This window comes from Mustela putorius, unplaced genomic scaffold (assembly GCF_011764305.1).
Source record: "Mustela putorius furo isolate JIRA1106 unplaced genomic scaffold, ASM1176430v1.1 tig00537350_pilon_pilon_pilon, whole genome shotgun sequence".
Classification (NCBI taxonomy): Eukaryota; Metazoa; Chordata; class Mammalia; order Carnivora; family Mustelidae; genus Mustela; species Mustela putorius.
Genome location: NW_025422471.1, coordinates 14,994,387 through 15,020,907, shown reverse-complemented (window position 1 = coordinate 15,020,907; position 26,521 = coordinate 14,994,387). Strand labels below are relative to the sequence as shown.

Genomic DNA, 26,521 nt, shown 5'->3' with positions numbered 1-26,521 from the left:
TTTTTGAATCAGGAGAAAACAGCTATTTACAAGGATAAAAATACTAAAAATAACAATAGCTATAATATGTGGAAAAGGGAAATCAAAGCTTTCTTTTTTAAAAAGAGATTTGATATTTTCTATTATGTATTAATATTTCTGAGGCTACCTTTGGGTCACACATAACCACAGATACACTCAGTGATTTCAGGATTTTCTAAAAGTGCAAGAGATTATGTTGAATTTTTATTAAACAGAGTCTATAAATCAAATGGAACCTTCTCAAACCCTGTACTGTGTTTCCATATGTCTGCAGTCTATAGGTATTGAAATGCTCACCTATACTTTAGAAAAAAAAAAAACACAACATTTTGCAAAAATTGAATAAATGATCATTCGAAGCAAAAGCATGCAGTTCAAAAGCTAAACCTCCCATTGGAGAACAGAAAATTTAATGAGCTTTTAATGGAATGCAATGCTCAGAGTAGTAAATTATTTGTTAGTTGACGATGCAATCAGCATGCTGATTAAGGTTGCTTGGTTTTTTACTAAACATTAACTGAATGAAAACGGGTAGTCCTTGTTCTGCTTGGGGGGCTTTAAGGAAGCAAATGGACTTTCAGAACAGAGATTGTCAATAAAGGTGAGTGCACTCCAGGTGTCATTTGAATATGATGATAAAATACTTCTGATAAATATTTAAAAGCATTTTAAATCCACAATGTTCGCCTAGTGTATTGTGGACTCTGTTTAAAGAAACAGTGGGCCTTAGCAGGCCTAACAACAATCCCTCTATCTCTCTCTAGAAAGAAATATCTAGATCTGCTTTCTTTTATTGCAAAAGAGAAAAAGGGGGGTGGTATGCTTTGAAAATAATAAGCCAGCATGGACTCTGAGACCAGGAACTGTTTAGAATGTGAACCTAAAAAAAAGACAAAAAGGACAAAAATCAAAACAAAGGAAAATATTCTGACAGCAAATAAAGGAAGAGACATCTGTTTCTCTGGATAGATTAAGATAACATTTTAATTAAGCAGTTTCGATATTCTGATGTTTTTAAATAACTGCCATTAGAATACATATGTATTTTTAAATTTATAAATGACGGCATTCTGAGGGCAAGAAGTATTGTAATATTGGAGTTATATCCTGCCTAATTTAAGAGGTCTGAAGGGGGAGTAAAAGAAAAAGGGCAAAAATTGAAAATAAATTATATAATGCTTATTTTTGTTGTTAGATGGTTAATACAGAATTTATAAGGTCTATCATTTACCACATACTAATTGGTATATACAGTTACTATAAATTATTGTTTCTGAGAGAGATTTTGTTACTAACTGTGTTTAAATTTCTAAATTTCTTTTCTCCCTCAAAAGAAGGGGCTTTTTTCTGTTTGTTTGTTTTGCTCTCTACCAATTGCAGAATTATGGGTTTGTAGGTTAATTTTCTTTGAACAGCTACAAAGTTCTTTTTCTATAAATCCTAATTAGTTTCATCATTGGTGATTCTCTGGCAATGATCAGGTACCCTTAAAATCCGATAAATAACTACCTCTCACTTTTAACTATTCCTGTTTATGACCCAAGAGGTTAAAAGCCTTTGACTGGCATTTGACTTCTGACCTCATATAAATGTTATCTTATCAGTTCCTGCTTGTTAACTTGTATTGAGTGCTTGTCCCTGATGGCTTTTAGATAAAGGGTTGTGGGCTTCTTTCTTTTTTTTTTTTTCCTTTTTAATATATTTCCTATAGGAACTAAGCCATTTGCTTTGTTCTATGCCTGGTGCACTCCAGTCTAGAGAGTAACCTGCTATAAATCTGTTATAAAGCCCCAAATATACTTTTATTTATTCTCGACATTATTTTAAGTTTAGCTTTATGGGTGGGATTTTATCGTTGAGAATATATATTTATTATAATTAATAGCAGTAATTACTAGCCATCTTAATCCTTTACCATGTTAGTCAGGAAACTGGTTAGCTTGGTATTCTATTAAAAAAAAAATGCAAAAAAAAAAAAAAATTAGCTTTGCATTTACACCAGCATGAGATGAGTTAGAGAGATAATTTATGGAAATCTTGCCTCCCCAGACTTTAGAAGTCTGCCTAATGAGAGAGTCATCAGTAAGATATATCTTTTTTTTAAAAATTGAATCCAGACCATGAACAGGGCATTTTCGAACCTTTGGGGACGAAGGAGGTGGCCTGGAGCCCTCCTTTTCTCTTCTGTCCTAAGAATTAAGAAGGATTTCGGCCCTTTATTCCATTTGCAGCTGTGTGTGTTGTTCACACATTCAAGTGTGTATGTATGTGAGTCCAGTCACTGTGTACAAATCTAAATACATTTGAATGTTTGCATTTTAATCTCTCCATACCTCCATGGCATCATGAGAGTATTCTAGGCAGATATTGGTGCCTCCGAGGCTGCCTCATTTGCAAATGACCTACAATGTGATTTCTAAACAAAATATTACATTAATTTCTATGTGGAAAACAGGCAGTAAGGAGGGGAAGAAGGAAGAGGCAGCCATCTTGGAGTCCTTTTGCCTTTTAGCCTCTTTCCTCTTCCCAAGGCTCGAGAGAGTTAGAATATTATCTTTATTTTTAATTGGCCTTGAAAGTAATGCAGGAAGCACATACAAGAGACCTTTGTATTTGTGTTTGGGGTAGAAAAAAGTTGTAACCTCTTTGGACTTTAAATAATAACTGCGACTATAGACAAACTACACCTATTATTCTCAACCCTTCTAAATAAATATACATATAAATGAAGCATATGCCACAGCTTGTAAGAGACCTGCACAAAACCTATTAGGGGAAACAAATGTCTATTTGGACCATTCGTTTACTGTTATCTAAAGAATTAATATGTCAGTAAAGTTATCTGCCCTTCCTCCTCCCCCATTCTTTCTTTTCTCCCCAAACACACTCTCACATGCACACACACAAACACACGCATTCAGACACCCCCCAATCTGGAGAAATGGCAACCCTGGAAACTTGCCTTTTTTTTTTTTTTTTTTTTTAAATAGGAATTTCCCACTTTCTCTTAGGTCTTAAGTCTTTAAGAAAGCAAAAAAGACCAGCTTTTATTTTTTTAATTTTAATTTTCTGTGTGTGGAGAGCTGGTCTGGCTCTGTAGTGCCCTGACACTGCTTTCATCATGCTCATATTCTGGCAACACACAGGTTTCATACAATTTGTCCTAACTTTTCATTTCAACCATTGCTTCTCTCAGAGTGGCCAGAGTTTAAAGACAGCGAAAGCAAAGGGAAAAGAAATACCACGGCAGGGGGAAAAACAAACCAACCCCCAAACTGGTGCTGGTATTCACAGCACTGACACATTCTCAAATGTTTTCTCTGTAGTTATAACACAAAAGCGCTTTCTTCCCTGTTTTGATGTGTTAAAGACGGGAAAGAGAGAGGACACTTGGAAGTGGTAAAGTAAGTATTTGGAAGCACAGAGAAGGTGTTTCTCCTTTGAATATCCAGCATGTGTCAATAACATGTAGAGGCTTACAGTTTCATATTAATTAACATTCTGTAAACGGAGAGGGGATGAAAAGTTAAATTTAAGCAAGTTGTGGCACACCGCCGAACTTTGAGCTACCAGCGTTGCCGTTTTGTGAGTCATGAGAAGTGTATCTGAAGCCCCTCATGCTGCTAGCTCTGAAATAAGGATAACCAGAACCCTGAGGCCCTCTGAAAAGGGGGTGAGGATATCCAGAACAAATTACTATCTAATTCTGGCATTTGGCAGAAGAGACCACGAACTTTTTTTTTTTTTTTTAACTCCTTTAATGTCAGTAATCTGAAGTAATGTCAGTGATTTTTTCCTAGCCCGTATTATTTGCAGGTTGTTTTCCTGAGTGAAACAAGTAAGGATTTGAAACACAAATAATGACCTGATTCCTAAATACTCTCTCCTATTCTGGTGGCCAAATTCTCTGAGTTGAATCCCAGAGTCCTTTACCATTATATTTTGTATTCTGGCTTTTTTAGAAGTAATATTTAAACATGTAAGCTGGATGACTTCAAAATTGGTGTAAGTTACACTACCGCTTTTTTATATGTAATTAGTGTATTAACATATAGGGGTAAGTCTTAGTATACCCAAAGAAGAAATAAGTGTTCACTTCAACCAGTTTCTGTATCAATCAAAATGAACTCCCTCAGAATCGTTGGTGTATTTTGAAACATAGTTAGACGAAGACAACGACGAAGGGGAATCGAGGCCCTTGGCTTTTCTGTAGAGCTGTATCGTCAAGATTTATAAAGTTACCTAAGGGTGTATTAAAATATATTGCCTTTGTATGTTTATATGTTTATAAACTTACCTCAGGAATATATTAAGAAATACAGCCCATTTGATTTTTTCCCCCCATTCCTTGCCAAAAATCAATCCTGCTCTGTCTGGAAAAAAACAGAGACTTCTGTGATGTGATATCATATACCTTTCTGTATTTCAGCAAAGACACAGAGGACACAGAACCAAAAATATCAGTATTTTTAGGACCCAAGTTACAACTATTAAGGTTTAACCCCTTCCTTTGTAAAGACCGATAGAAATGGATTTCTCATTTCTTTGGTTTCTGTCCTCCTCTTTGCATTTTTTTTTTTTTTTTGGTATAAATTAGCTTTGTCCTTTCTTAGTAAAATGTTTAAATCTGGGCACATGCTTGCTTTCCCAAATAGATTCTCATGCTGACTCTCTGCAACTTGTCTTGGTTTTGGAATGGGGAGCGGTTTTCCTTATTTAAAAAGCTTTATAATTCGGACTCAGGGAGCTAGAACCTCTTTCTGTCCATCTGGACATGCTCAAGGGTCATACCCAAGATCATAAGCCATGTTTGCATCCTCCTTATGGGAAAATGGTAAAATAATATACACAAGCATCTGATACCAGGGGCATGGCCTGGACACACACCTTGCCCTCCTCCCCTTGGCCTCGCCTGCCCTGAAGAATGAATACATCCATCTCCAAAGTTGATGCTTCGAAGTGACCAGTCAGATGCTAGCAGGTCAGCTGGCTGTCCTCTTGGACAGAGGGTCCATAAATCAGATACATGTTGGTGTGGCTGAAAGAGGAAGGTAGTCTAGCCTGAGGGAAGCCACGTAAATCTCTCCCAGTGCATTGTTCCTGGTAGGGAGTGGGGGGTGAGAGTTGGGGTAGCTCCTGGGGCCTTGCACTGTTATTAATGCCCCAGCCCTCCTGCAGTGGGTGCTAACTTGTTGTGCATGAGAGCTGCCACCACCCTTCCCAAACATCGGGCAGCTTGGAAAAGTCAAGCACTGCTGAGCCCTGATTTTCATTTAATAGTCAAAACCAAGATGCATTTGGGCTATGATGATAGGACAGCTCCCTTGAAAAGATTATTTGAACTACAAAGGCATTCATTTAGGGCTAGCGATGTTGCAAAAGGGCCTGCTAGAAATTAGCAGCCTGTCCCGGTATTTGGAGAGCAAGAGTGACAACTTATTGGAAGTTCTCAAGGAATCATTTATATTTCACACTCCACTAGGCAGCTGATTTGAGATTGTCTGTTAGCATAACAAAGGCTCTGAGCCTGTGAACTTCAGAAACCTTTCGACCTCTTAGCTGCTGGCATGAATAGCCCCCAGTTCTGCCTATAGAGATCTCCCAAAGCTCCCCTGTTCGTGGCTAAATTGTTAATCAGGGTAATTTAATATAGTTTTCAATATGCCTCATCTCTTATTGGGAAAGGTATTCACAGCTTCCCTACCCCTGAAAAAAAAGTTCTTTTATTCAAGTGTGAGAGGGGCAGCTGCAGACAGACCCCCATCTCTCGCTGCTCCCCCCACTCCTCCTCTGTAGCAGCAGCAATGTTCGGAAGGGCAACCACAGTGAAGGGCCAGAAAAAGAAATTCGAACTACGATGCCTTTGCCCGCACTCCAACCTGAACCTGAAATTCCAGCCTATTTACGCTGGGAACCGACAAAACAAAAACCCGAAGCTCAGCCATAACTGACATCTCAGAGCCAACACACACGCGTGCGCGAGTGAGCGTGCGCGCGCGCGCACACACACACACACACACACACTCACGCACACGCCACACCCCCTTCTCCTCCCTCCCTTCACTACCACGCTTCCCCTCCCTCTTCATCTCCCAACTAAGCCTCTCTTCTGGCTCCCGACAAAACCCACCAGACCCCAAGGCCTGCTAATTTTCGTTTCTCCCACTCTTTGGAGGCAGCCCACACCATCCTGCGTTCTCCTTCACACAGTCACCCTCAGCCCGGAGCCGCATCTTCTCCCAGTGTCACATATACTTGTTCTCACCCGCTACCTCGCACACTATCAATTCACATGCACATTAGTTAGCTGAAAAGAGCCAGAGCACAAATATATTCATTTTAATCCAGTTAAGACCTAAGAGGTCTCATAGGATATTATTCAATAGTTTGAAAATCAAGTATAAAAGTCAGATTTTGCTACACTGTTTCATCTCAGAGAGGTCTGCAGCCAGGCCTTTTACTTTCCTCCAGTACATAAGGTAAAAAAATAAAATAAAATAAAGTGAATAAAAAAACAATCACAAGCAACCCACCCATCTTCACGCAACCACTCTTCAAGTGTTATTTTGTCTTTTTAAAATGCTGTGTTTCTCATACTCATGGGCAAAGCCAAAAGAAAAATTCCATACAAAGAAGGAAAAAATATGAAATCACTATTTTAAAAAACAGAAGGATACAAACTCTTTTCCATGCAAGAGTTTTAAAACATCTATAATCTTTAATCTTTCATTTTTATGCGAGAATTTTAAGACATCTGTAAATGTATCTGAATGTTTCCTGATTGCTTTGGTGGTGATTTTCTGTGCAATTGTGCTCTGTCTTTGTGCGAGTTGAGACCCTGTGTCTTGCTTCTTCCTGAAACAGCCATTTCTCATTAGCCCTGTCTTGGTTGGTGTACTTGTCTCTCAGCCTTCTAAAGTTGGATAAAGACAGGATCTAGTGCCTGAACTATTTTCTTTGAATTTGCTCTAGTTAGTTTGGTCCCTGATGAGGGTATGGACTTCTTCACACACTTGGGATCCTAGTCTACCAAGCGTCTCAAAACTGCTGAGATGGGAGACAAATTCTATTTATAAGATCCAAGAAAGGATTACTAACCTCTAAATAGGAAGTACAAATACAGACCCATAATCAATAAAACAAAAGAGCTCAGCCTCTTTCTCAAGATAATTTTTCTTGTAGTTAAAAGAAAAAGATTTAAAAAACACATTTCCTGGTCAATTTTAATATCTAAACAATGCCCAAAGGTGACACTTGGGAACAGAAAATAAAGTAAGTGTATCTGGTTATTATTTTATATGTCAATCCAAAAATCTGCATTTTTCTTAAAAAAAAAAATCTGACTGCTTAAATGTTAATGGTGTGGAAGTTTTTATATCATAAGCATTTTTGTCAATAATATATGCATTATTCATTTTAATGACAGGCCCTTCAGTTTATTTTATTCTGTAAGTAGTGATTTTCATTTTCATGATGTCTCAAACCAAAATATTTTAAAAATATTGATAGTTACAAGTCAGTGAAACAATATTTTTGGTTTCTCCTTTAAAAAGCCACCCCCCCCAAAAAAGAGAGAGCGAGCAAGACAGGAAGAAATCATTCATATAAAAATTAAGAGAAATTTAACTTTCAAAAGATGGTTAGAGAGAAAACATATTATGACTTTCAAACCTAAGAAAGAAAAAATACACAATTTGCATTTTTTCAGTGCTTTCGCTTAACATTTTTTTCATTAGCCTTTCTTCATTAGAATTTATGATCCATGTCCATCATTACACTTTCACATCTCTGATTTCTGTTAAATTTTCTAACAAAGGTTAATAAATATAAAGGGGGTAAAAGGCCTATTTACTTTCACCTAAAGTCCTCAATATTTCAAGGTTATTTGTATTTGCATGGAAATTTTTCCATGTTCTAATTTAAATTATCAAAATTTGGAATTAATTCTATCTGTTGTTAGGAAGTAACAGGAATTTTTCTTAAAGAAACTGAACAATGTGATTTTGCTAAATTATAACATTTTCTTGGTGTTGGGCCATCTAACACCCTTTCTAGCATGGCACAGTTTGGGCTTCACATTTATGGAAGGAAAAGGGTTGGGGGGAGAAGGATATATATTTGGAATGGTGTTTGACAGGGGGAATGAACGCAGACACCAGAACAATTATATTACAATCCCACTGGGAATGCCAGCACCAAATTTAGCCAGACTGATGGGGTACTGTCTAGACGGTCCCTTTTGTGTATCAGCTGTTTTTTCCCTGCTTTATTGCACTGCCTGAATGTGTGAGTTGAACATGCATATGGATCCCAAACATAACCATTCCTGCAACCATACATTGCTATTAAACTTCCTCTCATTTGGCTGAGAATCAAAGGTTGTATATTCCTACTATATTCTCTTTATAATATTTTGTAATTAAGATGCAGCTTCCAGAACTAGTGGTTTAACAAAGCTTCAAAGACAAAGTAGAAGGTGTTTAGGCTGTTTTTTTATATGAAAAAAAAAATGTACTAGGTAAACATTTCTATCTTCTCAAACATGTCCACCTCTTTTCTACAGAAGTAGAAAAGAAAGCCAGGAAGAAAAGAAATAAAACAATGAGAAGAAAAAGGCATAGCACATGTAAATTACCACCTTTCCTTTTGAAAAGGGCAAGGATAGAAAGAAAGAATATTTATTAAATGTTTACAGTATAATTAATGGCAGTGTGTGTGGCTCCCCCCCCCCCTTTCTTTATCTCTCTTTATTTGGTAAACCAAATAGAGTTCAGGAATCAGAGTTCTTTTGAGGGCTTAGAAATAGATTCCCAAACTCTTTTAAATATATGCTTACAAGATTACTTTAGTGTTATTGGGCAGATAGGAAATCCCAGAGACATTTCACATCTGGGCAACTGTCAGGATTTTGTTTTGTTTGTCAAGATAGTGCAGGAAGGCTAGTTCTTACTGATATGTGATTACAGTATCCATACAAAACATTCGTTGTTCAAAGGAGCAAGTATGAACTCTTAAACAGGATATATATTCCATGGGTGACAGGTACTAAAGTTGGATGCCTTTGCTAGCAACAAAGAATCTGAAATGAGTGCAAATTAATTATTCCAATTAACAAATAAGAAATAGAAAACATTAATGCTAATGAAAGTAGTATCAGATCTACCTCTGTCAATGAAAGGTTTATCAGCAACTTTTATCTACAGTCACCAAAAACTGAGAGGTGTAAGAAACTGGAATTCCACAAAATACGTCATTATAAATAAAAATCTTGCTTCCCACTATTTAGGGAAGCGAACCCTACAGCACAGATAACTTTACTAATATGTATACAATAGCAGGGATTCTTTATTTCATTTGCTGTAATTTTTTTCCCTTAGCAAAATGAAAAATGGTGAAAGTTTTTGCCCTGAAGGAAAACAAAATCAAAGATAGAGTTGTTGATAGAAAAAAATTTTAATAGATATATTCTGATTTCGTGAGCCAAATTTTGTCAGTGACTAAATGATGGAAATTGATTTTTAAAATAATAATTTTCCATGCCTTACCCCTAGAACTCAATAACTACCACATACTAAGGACAATGAAGATTTTATTTGCCTTTTGAGGACTGGGTATTGAAGAGGGCCGCAAGAAAGAGAAAGTAAACTTTATTCCCAATTTTACTGAACAGGACAAGGCTAGAAGTCATCTGTTTTTTCACTTTGAAACATCAGATCACAAATCAACAATCATACACCACAATAAGTGACACAGGGTTGGGGGATATTTCCTGGTTGGAAAGCGTTATGAGTCTTGAACAGCTGACACTAAGCATGGAGACCCTGAGTTACACTTGTAGGCACTGATGGTAACAATCTCTGAGGCCTTAAGTTTGGCATGGTTGAGAAAAAATACAACCAAAGGCAGGGACAGAGAGCAAGAGAAACCAAGCCTGGGAAATACGAAAGCAAGAGAAAAATGGGGTGGGATGGGGAAGAGCGGTGTGGTTTGGGGGTGGCCTGCCCGGGGTAGGGAGTGAGAAAGAAAGAGGAGAGAATGGATATTCTAAGCATTGTTTTAATCTAAAACAGAGATGCTTCCAGGAGAATGCATTTCAATGGAGCTGAGCCAAAAATAATTATAGAGATTTTCTTGTTTTGTTTTGTGAATGAAGAGCATCTCTTTTCTCTGGAGATGAGAAAGAGAGGGAAAGGGAGGGAGAGGGAGGGAGGGAGAGATTGAGAAAGGACCAGAGCCAAGAGATTGAAGTGATGCCCCTCTGCCCCTTTGCTTCCACACAGCACAGTAGCAGACCTTTCTTTCTTCCCTTTTCCAAAAGCTGTTGGCACGGGATTGTGTTAGGAAGAGAGGGAAGTGGCAGCAGCCCTCAAACCTAGCTGGGTTTTCTATTCTAACAATAGCTTGTTTACTTTGATAAGGCTGAAGTATTGAAATTGGAAGCAAGATTGGGTTGGGGGGGGCAGGGACACATATTTTAGGACCTAGAAATAAAATTGAGCTATTTACAACTAAAAATATTCCCCTATTTGAGACACTTGAAACTTCCTTTGTTTTTTGTTTTTACCAGTTACATTTGTTTCCTTGTTTCTCATCATCAATAGCAAGCTACTAAAGGAAATAAAGTATTCTCTCGATTTTCCTCCATTTTTTTTCTGTGATGCAAAATCTTTATCTTAGAACTTTTTTTTACAGGGAAAAAATTGTCATTTGTTAAAATAGCTTGGGCTATGACTGAATTTTTATAAAATAAATATACTCTTCTGGAAAGCTGGTATAAAAAATTTTATACTAATATGAAATACACAGGATTGGGGGAGAAACCCACCAACACTAACAGACTTTTGGGAGGAAAGGAAGTAATTGCAATTTAGAATTACTATCTAAAGACTCTTAGTTTTCTTAAGTTAAATTGATTTGCGTACAAATCACATCATTACTTACTGTCTGAACCTGAATATTCTCTCCAAATCTCTTATGTTAGGTGTTGTGCCATACTAATGACCCTGTTATTTTTATCATTCACAGACATTAATTCTACAAGTGGATTTAAGGTACCACTTTTATCTTTGTATTACCTGAATTTTTAAAAAACAAAACCTAAGAACCAGCTCCTTTCCTCCACCTTGTATTTCACAACTTGTAAAAATTAACTTTTGTTTTTAGGAATATTTGACCCGTTAAGTTTAACAATTTAGTCATCCAGTAGAAGAACAGCATAGTGTGAGCTTAGTGGGTTAACACCAAATAGGTAAACTTAATGGGTTAACATCAAAATGACCTGGATGTGAATTTAAAACAAGAAAAACTACTTGTGTTACATTAGTAGTCAAGATTATCTTTTGGGTTAAGCATAAATAACTCAGAAAGTAGCAAAGATGGATATAATTTCCTTTAAAACTTCTACATATTAAAATTGTCCCAGTTTTTCTGTCAAAAAACAATTGAAATATATAGTAGATGGCAGTAAAGTTATATGCTTCTATTATGTTGTTAAGTTTTTTTTTTATTTCTTAAAGATGGAAAATATCTTCATGTACATGGGACTTTATTTAGGGATTTTCAAAACACGTTTTAAATGTCACTGTGAATATATTGTGTAAATCTATGAATATGAGTTTTATAAATCCACATTTAATTTAATTAATCATATTGATTCACTTGACATTTTTCTCCTCCTAAATCTCCCTTTCCCTTCTTTCCCCCAGTCTCTCTATTAAAAGCAATTCATTCACAGTGGTAGACTAATTTTTGAAGCAGATTTTACAAAATAAAACCTACGATGGTTTTAGAGGAACTTTTAAAAGCATTCAACTTAAATTTGTTAGAAGTGGTTAAAATGATTATTTAAGAATTCAGAGTACTTAATCACACTAATCTTCACAATCTATGTAAAACCCAGTATCCCAAATGAGCAGATCTACTTTTTTTTAGGAGTACTTATTAATATTAAATAACCAGAATAATCTAATATGCTTTAAGACAAAATAAGTGGTGAGATTAGCAACAAATACTTATTTTGCCAAGTTTTACAAGAAAACTTTACCTCTTTTAAAATAAAACAATTTATAAAACAGAAAAATACTTAGTGATATTTAGTATTTATTAAAACCCCAATATACACCATTTGAGAATTTATATTTGATTTTACTATGTCATTAAAATTGTTGAGGGAAAATAGTAGTCTACTAAAACATTTAGAATATGGTATATAATAATTTATTATTAAAGGCAATGTAATCTGTCACGCCAACATAGGTATTTACTATCAAGCTCTGGAACAAATTTGGAAACGAGGGGACAAAGACAGATTTACAATTGGTAAGTGTCCCAAAGATATTAGCAAAAATAACTAAGCTGAAACGAGTATAGAGACATAGGTATCTGCATCAAGCCTTCTATATATTATAAGAATATATAGATATATGTGTACAGATAGGCTAAATGCAGATACATTTATCATTTGTTTGCAGTGGTCATCCTATCATAAAATGGATTTTTAAAGGTTCTATCTTGACCACTTCTTTTCCAGCCCCAAATTACGAAACCAATTTCAAAGCTTTGCTCAGGAAAGTTATGAATCACTTAAAACCAACCATCGAAAAATTGCACCAAAAGAAGTCCTCTTTGCTTGTTCTTTTCATTTTGTAGAGGTGTGGAGTCCAACACGCAACTGAGGGTGGGGGTGAGGAGAGAGAGGAGGCAGCAAGAAGCAATCAAAAGGATTAGGATGGAAACTTCCTCAAGCTTCACGGGCTTGTTTGCTGGCCACAGATGCCATTATGGTGTATAGATAAGATATGTTTAATATGAAGACTTTAAAAAGAGCCTTCACACTCCTGAAAATTCAGAGGCAAACCCAAGCCTCTTTCTTTAGCCCATATACTTCACTACATTGGCCCAGGAAGCCTGGCTAAAGATAGTTTCATCCAGCTCACACACTTAGGTTTTGTCACTTCATGTCATAACCTCCACATTACTTAAATGTAGTTTTAAAATGTGTTAAATGGAAATGCTGATATAAGCCTAAATGTAGCTGTACTTGCTGTTTCTGCTCTAAGTTCATTCATGGTAGTGGATTTAGTTAAAGGGCCCAGAACAGCCATGCTTAACAGTAAGGAAACAAAATCCTTCTGGCTTCCATGGGGGCTAGGTATATGTCAGAGCAGAGGGAACTCACTGTAGATATTTGAGATAAACAACTTCTGTAGAAATGGACACATTTCGTTGGTGTCCTATATAATATAAGGAAAAAGATACTACATTACAAATAAAGCCCCAATCCCCCTTTTTTTTTTTTTTTTTTTGGATACTAAATGCTATTTTATATATCTTGGACACAGAGAACATCCAGTAAAATTTATTATAGTAAATAGCTGACTCCAGATAAGAACGGGTAGTGATCTGAGGTGTCTATTGAATCATAATCAAGAACTACCTGGTAAGCATTAGATGACAATAAAGGGTATTCTTACTAAAATACTAGATGAATTGATAAGAGAAAATGGTCACTCTGATAGAAAAGCTAACAGAAAATAGCAGTAATTATGTGTGTCTTATATACCAGCATCCTGCATTACATCCAGTATGCAGTGTGCTGTTTAAAAAAAAAAAAAAAAAAGTATGGTACCTCGTCTGGATGATACAGCTGCATTAGGAAGTTTTACAGAATGGCTTATTTTCCAGAACACAACATTTAGCTTTTCCACATGCTTTTTTTGGTAGAATTTCTCCTCCCAGTTAAAAACTGGTTTTCATCACACAACTGCATAATTATTTTTCTGCAACTAGCGATAATTACTTGTTTTGTGTATCTCTACTAGAGTGATTCAGTGTTTGCTGTTCTACCTCATAAAATGCATCTGTATTAGAGGCATGTGAAAAGGAGTATTGACCTTATATAATATATTGCTATATTGGTAGGGGCACACAGCTCTAATTCTTTGTAAAAGGCACAAAAGTCTATATTGCTTTGAGTTTTCCTTTTTGAATGCTATGTGAGTTTTCTGACTAAAGCATAAAACTGGAGGTAACTGAAGACAAGAAACCTCACAACATGGAAATTACTCAGTACACAAAGAAACTCTCAGATAAATGTACAATGGGTGACTGAATAAAAAAGGCTGTTGGAGGGATTTGTTGATAGTGGCATCATAGAAAACTCTGGAATCAGTGTTTGTGAGATCTGTCGCACCAAAAAAATCAAGAACAGATTTCAGATCATTCAAGAATATCGAATCATTTTATGTTGCTCACAAAGCTCTCCACAAATACAAATGAAAATTAAGCAGAGCCCCTCCTGTCAGTCTTCTTTTATCTTACAACAGCACTTCTCTTTCTCTCTTTTCCTTCCAACTCTTATTTGTCTGAGGTTCTCCTTTCTTTCAAGTTCTCTTTAATCCTTGCTTTCCCATGTCCCTGTTTAGTCTTATTCACCAGTGATGCCAATAAAAATAAACAGTCTATTTAAAACAAGTGAGTCAATGCCAAAAAACGCATGATTGATGTGTAGCTTATTTCTTATTTTTATTTTTTAGTGAAACTACACCTTTGGCATTGTCTTGTTTAATTTTTTTTATCATTTAAAAAACATAACACAAAACATCAGAGAATTGAAGGGCTATTTAAGGTCTTTGGATTTATTTATAAATATATGTAATGTTAAATGCAGTGGAATCCTTGTGAGACTACTTTCGTGCTTACTGATCCCAGGGTGCAGAAAGAATTAGCTTACCCAGGAAAACTCAAAGTCATAATTAGTCTTGTGAATTATAATAATCGGGTCTCATCCTACATTTCTTTCTCATGTGGTACTCCCAGTGGGAGTTCTGCATGAAAAAGGACTACAGGATTGGGCATTAACAATGGTATACCTGCAAAATATGAGCATTTTCCTATAGCACCAATCAATGAAATTAGAAATCTGTCCCATGTTGGTCCTCTGCCCTTCAACCAATTAAAAGATTAACATCAACAGATTTTTCAAATTTCAAAAGGAAATTTTACTCTTCGTTTTAAAAATACCTCTTAAAATTGTAAAATAAAACTAGAAGTTTTCCCCCCAATATACCTTTTATTCTTGACTCAGTTATAGCTCTATGGTGTGATTAATTTTCACTTTCAGAAGAGTTAGCAATGCTTAAGTTTTAGATAATTTCCTCAAACAAACAGAAACAAAAGAGCAAGTAAGGAAAGACTCAGTGAAACTCAGTAGAAAGCCATATGGAATCTCAAGGCTCTCAGATCAACTATTTTTCCTAAATTGATTACTCAGGGTTGACTGACTGAGATGACCAATTGTTTAAAGAAAAAAACAAGTGTAATAGTTTCCCAATCCTGAGATGTTGATGTTTTGTCACAGAAATGTTTTTTATATGAATTACATTATGATGGACTGCTAAGTAGGCTTAGAAAAGTAAGCAGAATACAGTCATAATTGCTCATCCATCTAGAGCCCAACTCAACATGGTCCTAATAACCCTAAACATTTAGACAACAGTCCTTCAAGAGGTGACTGGATAAACAAACTGTAGTATATTAAAACGATGGGATAATACTCAACAATATAAAACATGAACTTTTGATACATTTTACAATATGGAAGAATTGCAACATAAATATGCTACAAGAAGCAAGACCAGAAAAAGAAAACAAATTATGTATATAATAGTTTAGGGAATTCAAATTAATGTATAGGGACAGAAAGCAGATCAGTAGTTATCTGAGGGAATGATCAGGAGGCAGGAATTACAAAGAGGTGTGAGGAAACTTTTGGGGGTGATGGATATACACCCACTGTCTTGACAGTTTCACAGATGCATACAAATGGAAAAACTTTAAAAAATTTTACAATTAAATATGAGCAGTTTGTTATATGACAATTTTACCTCAATAAGGTTGTTAAAAATAAATGGGCTGATTAGAATGTATATAGCAACCAATCAGAATGGATGTTTGCATTAACAACAAAAAATTCAGACTAGGTTTCAGAATCATCCAGATGATTGGGACCATGTATATTTGACCATGAAGAATCTGAAGATTGAGATGTTCCCCTTCATCCCCTTCCTGATGTTTATGATCCCTAGTTTAGTTCAAAACCGTTTTCCATAGTCTCCTGTTAAAAATCAACGCCATTCTGACTGAAGTGAGCATCAGAAAATGTCGGAATACCACACGTGTTTGAGATAGAGGTAAACTGAAATATACTTTCTTCTAGAGCAAATAGGATCCATCTAGAAAACATTTCAATTTTACAGTTGTGTGTTCTGCCACAGCATCTCCAAAGATTTCCTCTTCCCTTTCTTTACTACTGTATGTGTCATAAGAATGGAGTGGGGACCTAAATTGTTAGGAAAACAACAGAAATTACCAGAAGATATTTGTCTCAGCTAGATATCCTATGTGAGCTGATCAATTTCTATTCAATTCAGCAAAAATTTATTAAAATCCACAATAAGGTGCAAAATTACCATACTGCAAACTCTATTCTGGAATGGAGGGCAACTGAGTTACCTACCAAAGTGCCTCATATAGAAGAAAAAAAAAAAGGGACTGAGATAACTTCAGTTTATTATTATTTTTTAAAAAATTTTTTGGTATGTTCCAAAATTCATTGTTTATGCACCACACCCAGTGCTCCATGCAATTATTCATATTGTTCTATTTTTTTCTTTTTTTTTCAAAGATTGTATTTATTTATTTGACAGACAGAGATCACAAGTAGGCAGAAAGGCAGGCAGAGAGAGAGAAAGGGAAGCAGGCTCCCTCCTCAGCAGAGAGCCTGACACAGAGCTTGATCCCAGGACCCTGGGATCATGACCTGAGCCAAAGGAGAGGCTTTCACCCACTGAACCACCCAGGTGCCCACTTATTGTTCTATTTTTATTATGTGAATGTTGTGCTTTATCTACAACTAAATTTTTAGATGCATAGCTTGAGTTTGATCAGTGTCCATATTAAGGACAGAGGAAAAATAGCCCTATGTAATTTTTAAGAACGCCAGGGACTAAACTGAAAGTCAAAAGACATATGGAAAAACTGGAAGCAAACTGAATATATATGCAAATTGACATTTTACTAAGAGAACATGCTTAAAACTATGGGTTTATCAAACATATGTCAATGAAATTGAAACCAAAATCTCTTCAGCAAGTAGAACTGATTTCTGAGTGCAGAAATACATGCGTTTTACATTACCTGAAGTGGAAACATTTTTCCATCTCACTCCATTATGATGTATTATTCTGATTTTAGAGATATAATATAAAAATATATATTAAAGAAAACATTTCTGTTTAGGGACTTACATATATCTTAGTTTTTAAAAATGTCTATCTTCTCGCCAGGGTCAATCCTCACATAGATTTGCAAAATGAAAGATGTGCCATTGATCTTGGATTTAAACTTATAACTTATGTTAGTATGTAGCTAATTCCTGAATTCTAAACCTGTGTACAATAGCTACGGTTAGATATTTTTGTGGATATTTGTCTGAAATGGAAAAAAATAAGAGAAATTCAACTTTGTGCTTTGTTCATGTCTCCCGGTTTTCTTTTTCATGTCTTCTTTCCTCTGCTCTTCCTTCTTCTTCTGTCACTTCATTACTTAGCCACTGATTTTTTTTCTGCTATTGTTAATGTGGATCAGTGACCAAGACTTTGTCTTAACCTTGAAAATGCAATTGCTTTAAGCAAGTCCCCACACTATTTCTTGACTGTGCTTAGGCACTAAAAGAGCTCTTAAGATACAGTGTCTGTGATTGTTTTCTTTTGTTAACTTTTAGTACTGGATTTTAGTTGTAACCAGATCCAATTCAGTAAGAAAGGAATTCAAAGGTTCTTGGGGCCCCTGGGTGACTCAGTGGGTTAAAGCCTCTGCCTTCCGCTCAGGTCATGATCCCAGGGTCCTGGGATCAAGCCCTGAATCGGGCTCCCTGCTCGGTGGGGAGCCTGCTTCCTCCTCTCTCTGCCTGCTTCTCTGCCTACTTGAGATCTCTGTCTGTCAAATAAATAAATAAAATCTTAAAAAAAAAATAAAGGAATTCAAAGGTTCTTAAGTAAAAATAATTTTAAGAAAACAACAAAAAATAATAAAAATTTAAAAAACAAAAGGTTTTTAAGAGGTCCTACCACTGCCTGCTGTCTACCTGGTATCTGATGTCCCATATGATCTAGTGAAATGAGTACACCTTCTTCTCCTTAAGACTTTGTGGGAAGGGTCCAAAACAACTTGTCTGGAAGCTGATACACAGAGGGGAAACCCTGTACTTAGGTTCCTAGAACTGGGGACTCTTGCCAAAATAATCCAAAGAGCCTTTTGGTATAGAGATAACTAAAAAAGCTGCTTTCTTTGCTCTAGAAGGCTCAACTTCCTTTCTTCCTGCATTCTTTACCTGAAGGGAAATTTAAAGTGGCCATGATACTTCATGGCCACATTCCAGATATCTGTGTTTTTTATCTTAATTCTTTGGCAAAAACCCACTTTATTCATTTCATTGGATTTTCTTTAGGCTCAATGTGATAACGTATGTGAAATCACTTTGCAAACTATGAAGGTATGATAAAAATTTGAGTACCATTTACTGGAAACAGAACACTAGAAATTGATACGGTATAGCATGATCAGCCAGGTACATATTGATCAATTTGGAGCCTTCACATTTTAGGTCCTGACACAAGCGCCTTGTTTGCGCATACACACTTTTTTTTTTAGTTCACAGAAAATCAGATCATTAGGTATGGCTAACAAGATGCCCTTCGTGATGTTTTCCCATGTAATCAGGAGGAAATACTGAAAGAGTTTGTCAGCACTGAACTGTTTGGACCTAGAAATCTCATCCAAAAAATCTTGTCTTCTTAGAGATATGTGAAAATGTCTATTGGCAAGCAATTTAGATGATATCATTAACAAATCCTGTCCTCTATTATCACATACCCACTCTCCTGAAAACTTAAAGACCCTTCTTTTCCTCTCATTGATCCATTAACATAAAATCATTTTCTAATTCGCTGTTATAAGTAATTAAAATTAGAATGGATTTATTAATTAATGTCTACTATAACCATTATTAATTAATCTTAACTATACAGCATTTCATATAATTTGTTCCATAACTCTTCATCTTTCGAAAGACAGAATTCAGAGTTACCTCTGAGGACAGTGGAACTCACAAAATCAGTTAGGAACTATAGATAGAACAAAGAAATAAAATTATTTGGCAATTCAAAATGAAGAGCTAAACAGATATTATAAATCTTCATATTTATCTTGCCTGATGCATTAAATTACTCAAGATTGGAAAAATCAATGCAATCTTCAAATTCTACTTTGGACATTGCTTTTATTCATCAACTATCCAAGGAATATGATAATCTCAAATTTTTACTTATATAGATGTATAATATTTAGACAATAAAAATTTTATCTACTTTCATTAAAATTTCTGCAAAATACAAAATCAAAAGAAAGTACCTTTTTAACCCAGAGTCTGAGAATTATTTGCAAGAGACTGGTGTTGATTAGAAAACAAAATACTACTTTACCATATGTCTGAGGAAAGTTATGAGAGCACTTTAAAACATCCACGTTCCATGTATTTACTTTACCTAAAATGACATCCTTTGCTAACCACATTATTTATCTGTAACTAATTATTTTTCCAGGTGTTTACTATCCTATCCAAAGACCAACATATCATGTCGACCCTTTTTCTAAGTAATGGCAAGTGGTAAGAATAAATTTTACAGCATCCTGTTTCAAAATAAGCAGAGTTATAATGTGAGGATGCCTGATGTAACCTAAGCAGATATAATAAGCAGACACAGAGAGTTAGATATGGGATAAAGGCAAAGTTCTTTTAATGGATTCTAAAATGAAGCTGAATTAGAGGAGAATACAAAAGACATATAATTATGCCTACATTTACCTTTTCCCCAAATAAGTAACTCAGTTATTCCTTTCTACTGACAACTGATTTATGGCTCAATCCAATAATCTCCTACCTTTATACACAGTAGAAGGTGCTGGCTGCATAATGGAAAGGGCTTGAGACCATGCACCTCAGGAAAGGTGCTACATGATGTCTTTAAACATGTCACCTGGTCCATTAAAAATGACCTAGAGAAGAAATGGGATATTCTGCAGAATCCTACAAATCTCTCCACTGCTCCTTCCTAGTTTCTATCTGTTACCTTGATTGGTTTAAAGAGTCACTGATATGTGGTTCCTGATGCTACCTCAGTTTTTGGCATTTCCTGTATGTCTCTTGATAATCAAAATGAGGAACTCGCCATGACGCACCTGAAACTCTACTGGTTCTCTCACTGCCTTCTCCCACAGTCCTTCTGTACCAGTCCCATATTATACATTGTCTGACAACTATGTCTGGTGTTTTCTTTGATCTATGTTAACATATGTATCTGGTCAATTGAGAAAAATAAGCAGCTTATTTTAAAATTCTTTTTTAAGATTTCACTTATTTATTTGAGAGAGGAAACAAGAGAGATAGAGAGCACAAGCAGGGAGGAAGGACAGGGGGAGAGGGAGAAACAGGATCCCCAGTGAGCAGGGAGCCCACCAGCAGGGCTGGATGGATCCCAGGACCCTGAGATCATGACCTGAGCCGAAGGTAGACACTTAATGGACTGAGTCACCCATTCACCCCTAACAGTTTATGTTAATACTTAGTTGGCCACCCAGGCCGCCAATTAGGAAATAACTGCATAAAACAGTCAAAAGACTGTATAATTCAGAACTAAGATGATAGCAATAGGGAGGAAATATGATGGGCTTAAGAGCTGTTGAAGGGATAGAATCAATAGGGTTTGATGACTGACTGGTTCACAGAGAAAAAGGAGAGGGAAAAACTATGGATCATGCCTTAATTCTAGCTCAAAAAATGGAGGAAATCCTGATGCCATTTATTAAAATTGGAGACTCAGGAGGAAAAGCAGATTTTGGTTGAAGGAGATGTGATGAATTCAGTTTTGCATAACTGAATCACAGGTGTGTCTGTAAGATCTGAGTTGTGGTGCCCAGTGTATAGTTAAATATAGGGTCTGCAGATCAAGCAAGAAATCTAGCTCTGCAATGTACATCTGAGAATACAGTATTTAAAAAAACTAAATGATCAATTATGTTTAAAAAAAAGTCAAAAAGTCACATAGGATATGGACTGAAACCCACTGGGTTTCCCACAAAACACTGTTGATGAATATGGCTAGTGGAGTTTTAATCAAATGATGGAACAGAAGTCTGGAGGAATAAATAAAAAGTGGAGGAATGGAACCCCTTATCCTTTCAATGAGAACAGCCATCTTTTTTTTTTTTTTTTTTAAATCTCAGGATTAAGAACCAAAATTGCTTCTGTGGTTTCTAAAAAATTTAAAATGAAGTCTTCTACCTTTCTTTCCCATCTAGTAATGCTTAGTTTGATGTTCGGACTGAAATGAATTTTCATGTAGCTTTTAGAGAGTTACAGAATTCAGAATATATTGCATCATATCTCTGATACTCTCTGAATAAGACAGTGCTGTGCCTTTGCCTTGTACATAGTAAATGTTCAAATAATATGACAGCACTTAGTAAATGCTCAAGTAATATAACTGTAGGCATTCCTAAATATCTGAATCTAATCTACTTCTGAAAATGTGTGGGAAAGCAAATTTTTTTGTAGCAAACACAAATATTTTATTTTAAATGGGAAAAATAATAATGCATTCTTCATACAAGGAAGAGCCCCAAACAATTCCCCTAAACATCATCAAAACACTCTTAAACATATATACAATAATCTACTAAGGATTTATGCATTATAAATCCTTATTTATAGGGATTTGTACTTGATTATTTAACATTTAATACACTCTAGTCAGTACATTGGTGTAGGTTACAGACAGTATCAGATACAGATTACATTTTCCTTCTACACTGCAATGAATGTTTTCTAATGTAAATAAGCAAGAAGATACATTAAAAAAAATACTGAATGCGAGTAACAACAAAATAAAATAAACAAACGAAGGCATTTTTGTTTTAAGTGGTTACTTTCTGATGAGAGTCAGTATGATATGGGAGACCATTTCACTTGATAATGCATAACTCCTCCAAACAAGGCAAATGCAAAGCAATTCCTTATTCAAAGAGTATCAGAGATATGAATGCGATATATTCTGTATTCTCCTATTAACACTCTGAAAGTTACATGGAAATTCATTTCAGTCTCAGCTTCCAATTCTAAACTTGGGGTAAATGTTTGTAAAAGTTGCTGTTACCATTACTAGTGTTACTTGGACCTTGGACAAGGTTGCTTTAGTTATGGCACATGTGCAAAGCAGAGCAGTGGTTCTCAACTGGTTTTCATAAGATAGAGGTCAAGGATGCTGTAAAACATCCCACAATGCACAAAACAGACCCTCCTAACAGAACAAGCTAGCACAAAATGTTAATAGTACTGAGGTGGGGAAGCCCTGAAGGAGAGAAAGACCAGAATCAAACCAATATTTCAGAGGAAACCTCAATTAAAATAAGGAAGAGATTGAATATTGCAAAATCAAAAGTTAGAATGAATTGATGTTATTAGCTTGGGGAACCAAAAAGCAGGTCTCTTCATCAACGGCACCAATAAATCTAAGAAAAGAAGCTACTCTGGGAGGGACTATGAGGAAAAATATTAAGTTTAGTTTTTACTATGTTATACTTCAGGTAGGGGTGAAACATCCAAATGCATGGAATAATTTTAAATAATTTTCATTCATATAAGAGGTTTTGTCTAAGTTTTGTAGTTATTTTTTAAAGCGTTTAGATAGTCTTCAGGTTACACATCAACTAACACATCTAAGCTCTAACTCCGTACCATTTATCATACTTTTTTCACATGCAAGCTCAACCTCCAAGAAGTTGCTGGAGAATGATATTACCACCCCATTTAATGGATGACAGAGATGAGGTTTAGAAAGGGTAAGTAACCAAGGTGATACAGCTATAAGATCATTATACTAAGATTTAAACCAATGTTCTAAGTCCTGAGCTTTTTACTAAAATAATTTTCTTTTTGTACTCATGCATGCTCCAATTATTTCAGACAATCCCCTATAACCACATCTTCACTGAGCTTAATAAGTAACTTCCCCCAGCTACACACACACACACTCACATACACATACACTTTTAAATACATTTTTTTGTTGTCCTTATAAAAATAATCTATGTCAATGTAGAAGTTTGGAAAATATAAAGTACAAGTCAAGAGGATAGAAATCATCATTACTTCGACCACTTGGAAATACCTACTAACAAACAACTTTTAGGTAATGATTTGAATTTTTACTGTTTTTCTCTGCTGATGGTTTTGCTGATATGCAGTGGTATTTCTAAAATTAATCGTGAGAAATTAGAAAGAGGAGAGAAAGGGAAAGATGGTACACGAGCTAGAGAATTAGCTCTCAAATTTAAAAGAAGAACCTTGGGTGAGGTGGGGGTGGGGAGAAAATATGGGGAGGGTAATTTCTAGAGCCTCTCTCTGCGCAAGGAGTTCTAGGGACTTAATAAGCCTTAGTTCATCTGTCATCTCTATGTTCCATTAATGACAAGATTAAATGGAAGCTACACATTCCAGGGTGCTTAGCATTTGCAGACTCAGTACTAAGAGCTTTATTCACATTATCCCATTTTATCCCTGCAGCAACTTCGAGTAGGATATTATTTCCAACTTAGAGAAGAAACTTGGGCTTAAAGCGGTTTTAAAAACTTGCCGAGTTCCAAATCTAGTAAGTGGGGAAGCAAGAATTCAAAAGCAAATTTGGCCACAGAGGCAGTGTTCCTCCTCTTTGCTATGGTGTGTCCTCTCACTGCACACAATCAGGTGTGGCAAAGTGCCTAATTCAAGCAAGAATACTGTCTCAAGGTTTCTAGCTTCAGACTTCCCTTTCTTTTCTCTTTGTAGGAATGGGTTGACACATGCCTTCTGGGATATGGTTTGAAGATTCTGTCACCAGATATTTTACATTTGATTCCACTGGAAAAATACCATGTGATAAGTAACTTGCATGAGAAGATTAGTATGCGCCCGACACAAGAGTTTGCTGAATGAAGAGTTAGAAGAAAGGAACTCTACCAAAATGGAGTAACTTTTAACAACAAGTTGAGCAAGACTCCTACCAAAGTTTACCACTTATTTATCTAGAGTAGCTGTATTTTAATAGGTAGATGTTGGCTGACTAAAATTACTATTACCTGCTACTTTTCTTGAGGTCAGACTACTGCTCATGTAAAAGAGACAGGTTAAAAATGTGGAATTATCACATTTTGTTCAAATTTAAAATGAATAAGCACAATTTCCCTGGTTTTGACAAACATTTGAAAAATGTAGTCTTTGGTTTTTAGCTTTAGCCTGTAGGATGGAGCTGCTGTAAAAAAGGAAAGACCTTAAGTGAGTAGTATTTTGGATACATTTTTTTCAGCTAGCTCTCTACCTTGGGGATATTCTATGGTCTGTTGAAACATGTTCTTCCTGTGAAGCTCAATGTAGATCACTGGTTTTACATGAAGGCCTATATTAGTCACTTACAGACATTTTTACACATAACTGTTGGGTAACAGTGTGTGCTTATTTTATGATAAATGTTTCAAAGCTACTGTTCTCTGGAGTTCTCACATAAAAGAAAATATTTATCTCTTTGGAATTTTAACCACACTACAATTAAAATGAAATGCAGTCGACAAAATATTAATGCAGGTATGTCTGAAGATCAACTACTTAATGGTTAGGTCCCTATCTATCATTCTCTGGCTTTCTGAAGGTCAATATATAGCAAAGCCAATGAATTAACCTGCAAGTCAGAAACATAGTATCTGTGTAACTGTGGGTCTATTATTAATTGCTTAATAAAGTGTGTGACTTATTGATGAGAGTTTATGCTGCCTGTTCTTTTTAAAATTCAAGCCTAATTCAAGCAAGCTTATGCCAGGCTGGGTTGTTACTTTAAAATCTCAGATAAATGAAGATTATTTTTTATGCTAGATATCACTGTTAACACTACAGGAAGTAGATACAATCATAGGATGGGAAGGCAAGAAATGGATATATAGTCTCTTCTCAACTTTTCTTTTGGAGAAGGGGACGCTGAAAATCAGTGAAGACAATAGAGTTGCTCAAAGTCACATAGTTAGTAGTAAAGCTGACCCAGAACTCAGGTCTCCTATTTCCCAGGCCACTGCTATCCAAGACACCAAGCCACTGAATTTCAAGATTCCAACCCAGGGTCTGGTTTTGCAGATACTGCAGGTAATTAACCTTGCAACTTGTGAGTCTAGCCTTTTGTTTTCTGTGTTGTTTTCTATGCAAAGTGAAGTAGGAATTAAGTAGGTAAGGCATAACGGAGAAACAGAAGCTTGCACTAACTGGAAATTATAGCTCACAGTGGCAGGTGCCATGGAAATTTTTTAAGGCTACATTTGGTGAGGATGAGCCACCTATCTCCCACTCAGCAGTGAATGTCTGAAATAACTAGCACCAACTTTAATCTTACAACAAGTACTACCTGTGGGTTCCAGGCAGAAGGATGGAACTCTGTGCAGTCTCTGCCAAGTAAAATGGATTACTGAAAAATAACGATACCTCAATTGCCATTATGGTTTTTATGTTGGCAGTAGAAGTCAAAAAATAACAATGAATTTTCCCACTAATTTTCCACTGCCACTTCCTCTGTGAGTCAGCTTTAATTATTCATTTTGCATAGTGCTGGATAACAAAATGATTCAAAGCTTTGGTAACAACTCTATCAGCACTCTACAAAGGAGAAAAGAAAGTTCTTGAACTAAGACTTCACTCTAATTATACAAGACTGTAGCAACACACACACACACTCACACACACAAACAAAATTATAAACAGAAATGGCTATTCATTTCGGTTTTTAAAAGATTTACTTTGGGGCGCCTGGGTGGCTCAAGTGGGTTAAGCCTCTGCCTTGGGCTTAGGTCATGATCTCAGGGTCCTGGGATCAATGGGCTCTCTGCTCGGCAGGGAGCCTGCTTCTCCTCTCTCCCTGCCTGCCTCTCTGCCTACTTGTGATCTCTGTCTGTCAAATAAATAAATAAAATATTTAAAAATTAAGTAAATAAATAATAAAACACTTACTTTCATCATGCAAATGGTCACTGGGCAGTTAAAAGTTAAAGATAATTAAGTTTGGCAATATTACCCAAATTACATCAATTATTTTATCAAAATAGAGCTACTTTGTCAAACTGATGCCAGAATTTGACTTTCAGCTCTGCCAAAAAAAGTTTCAACTGGCTTAACATTTCTCCATTTGATTGTTAAAGGTCTTTGGCAACAATCAAATCAGATTGGCCAGCTGAATCCTAATTCCTGGTCTTATTCACACTTCCTCACTACCTTTTCATGTCTGAACAAGTTAGCCAGAGTTATGGAGTAGAGAGGAGTCAGCTTTTCCTATAAGATGTTTGTGTATCAGCTTTTCAAAGCACCAGAAGAGAA

At 35.8% G+C, this 26,521-nt stretch overlaps 1 long non-coding RNA gene across 1 annotated transcript; it reads left to right on the top strand.

Moving 5' to 3' along the window:
• Positions 1 to 406: 406 nt before the first annotated feature.
• On the top strand, positions 407 to 24,929 carry LOC101690571. The gene is made up of 3 exons (XR_001180613.2): positions 407 to 622; positions 22,902 to 22,977; positions 23,963 to 24,929. It is a non-coding gene; the product is annotated as an uncharacterized LOC101690571 (long non-coding RNA).
• The last annotated feature ends 1,592 nt before the right edge of the window (positions 24,930 to 26,521 follow it).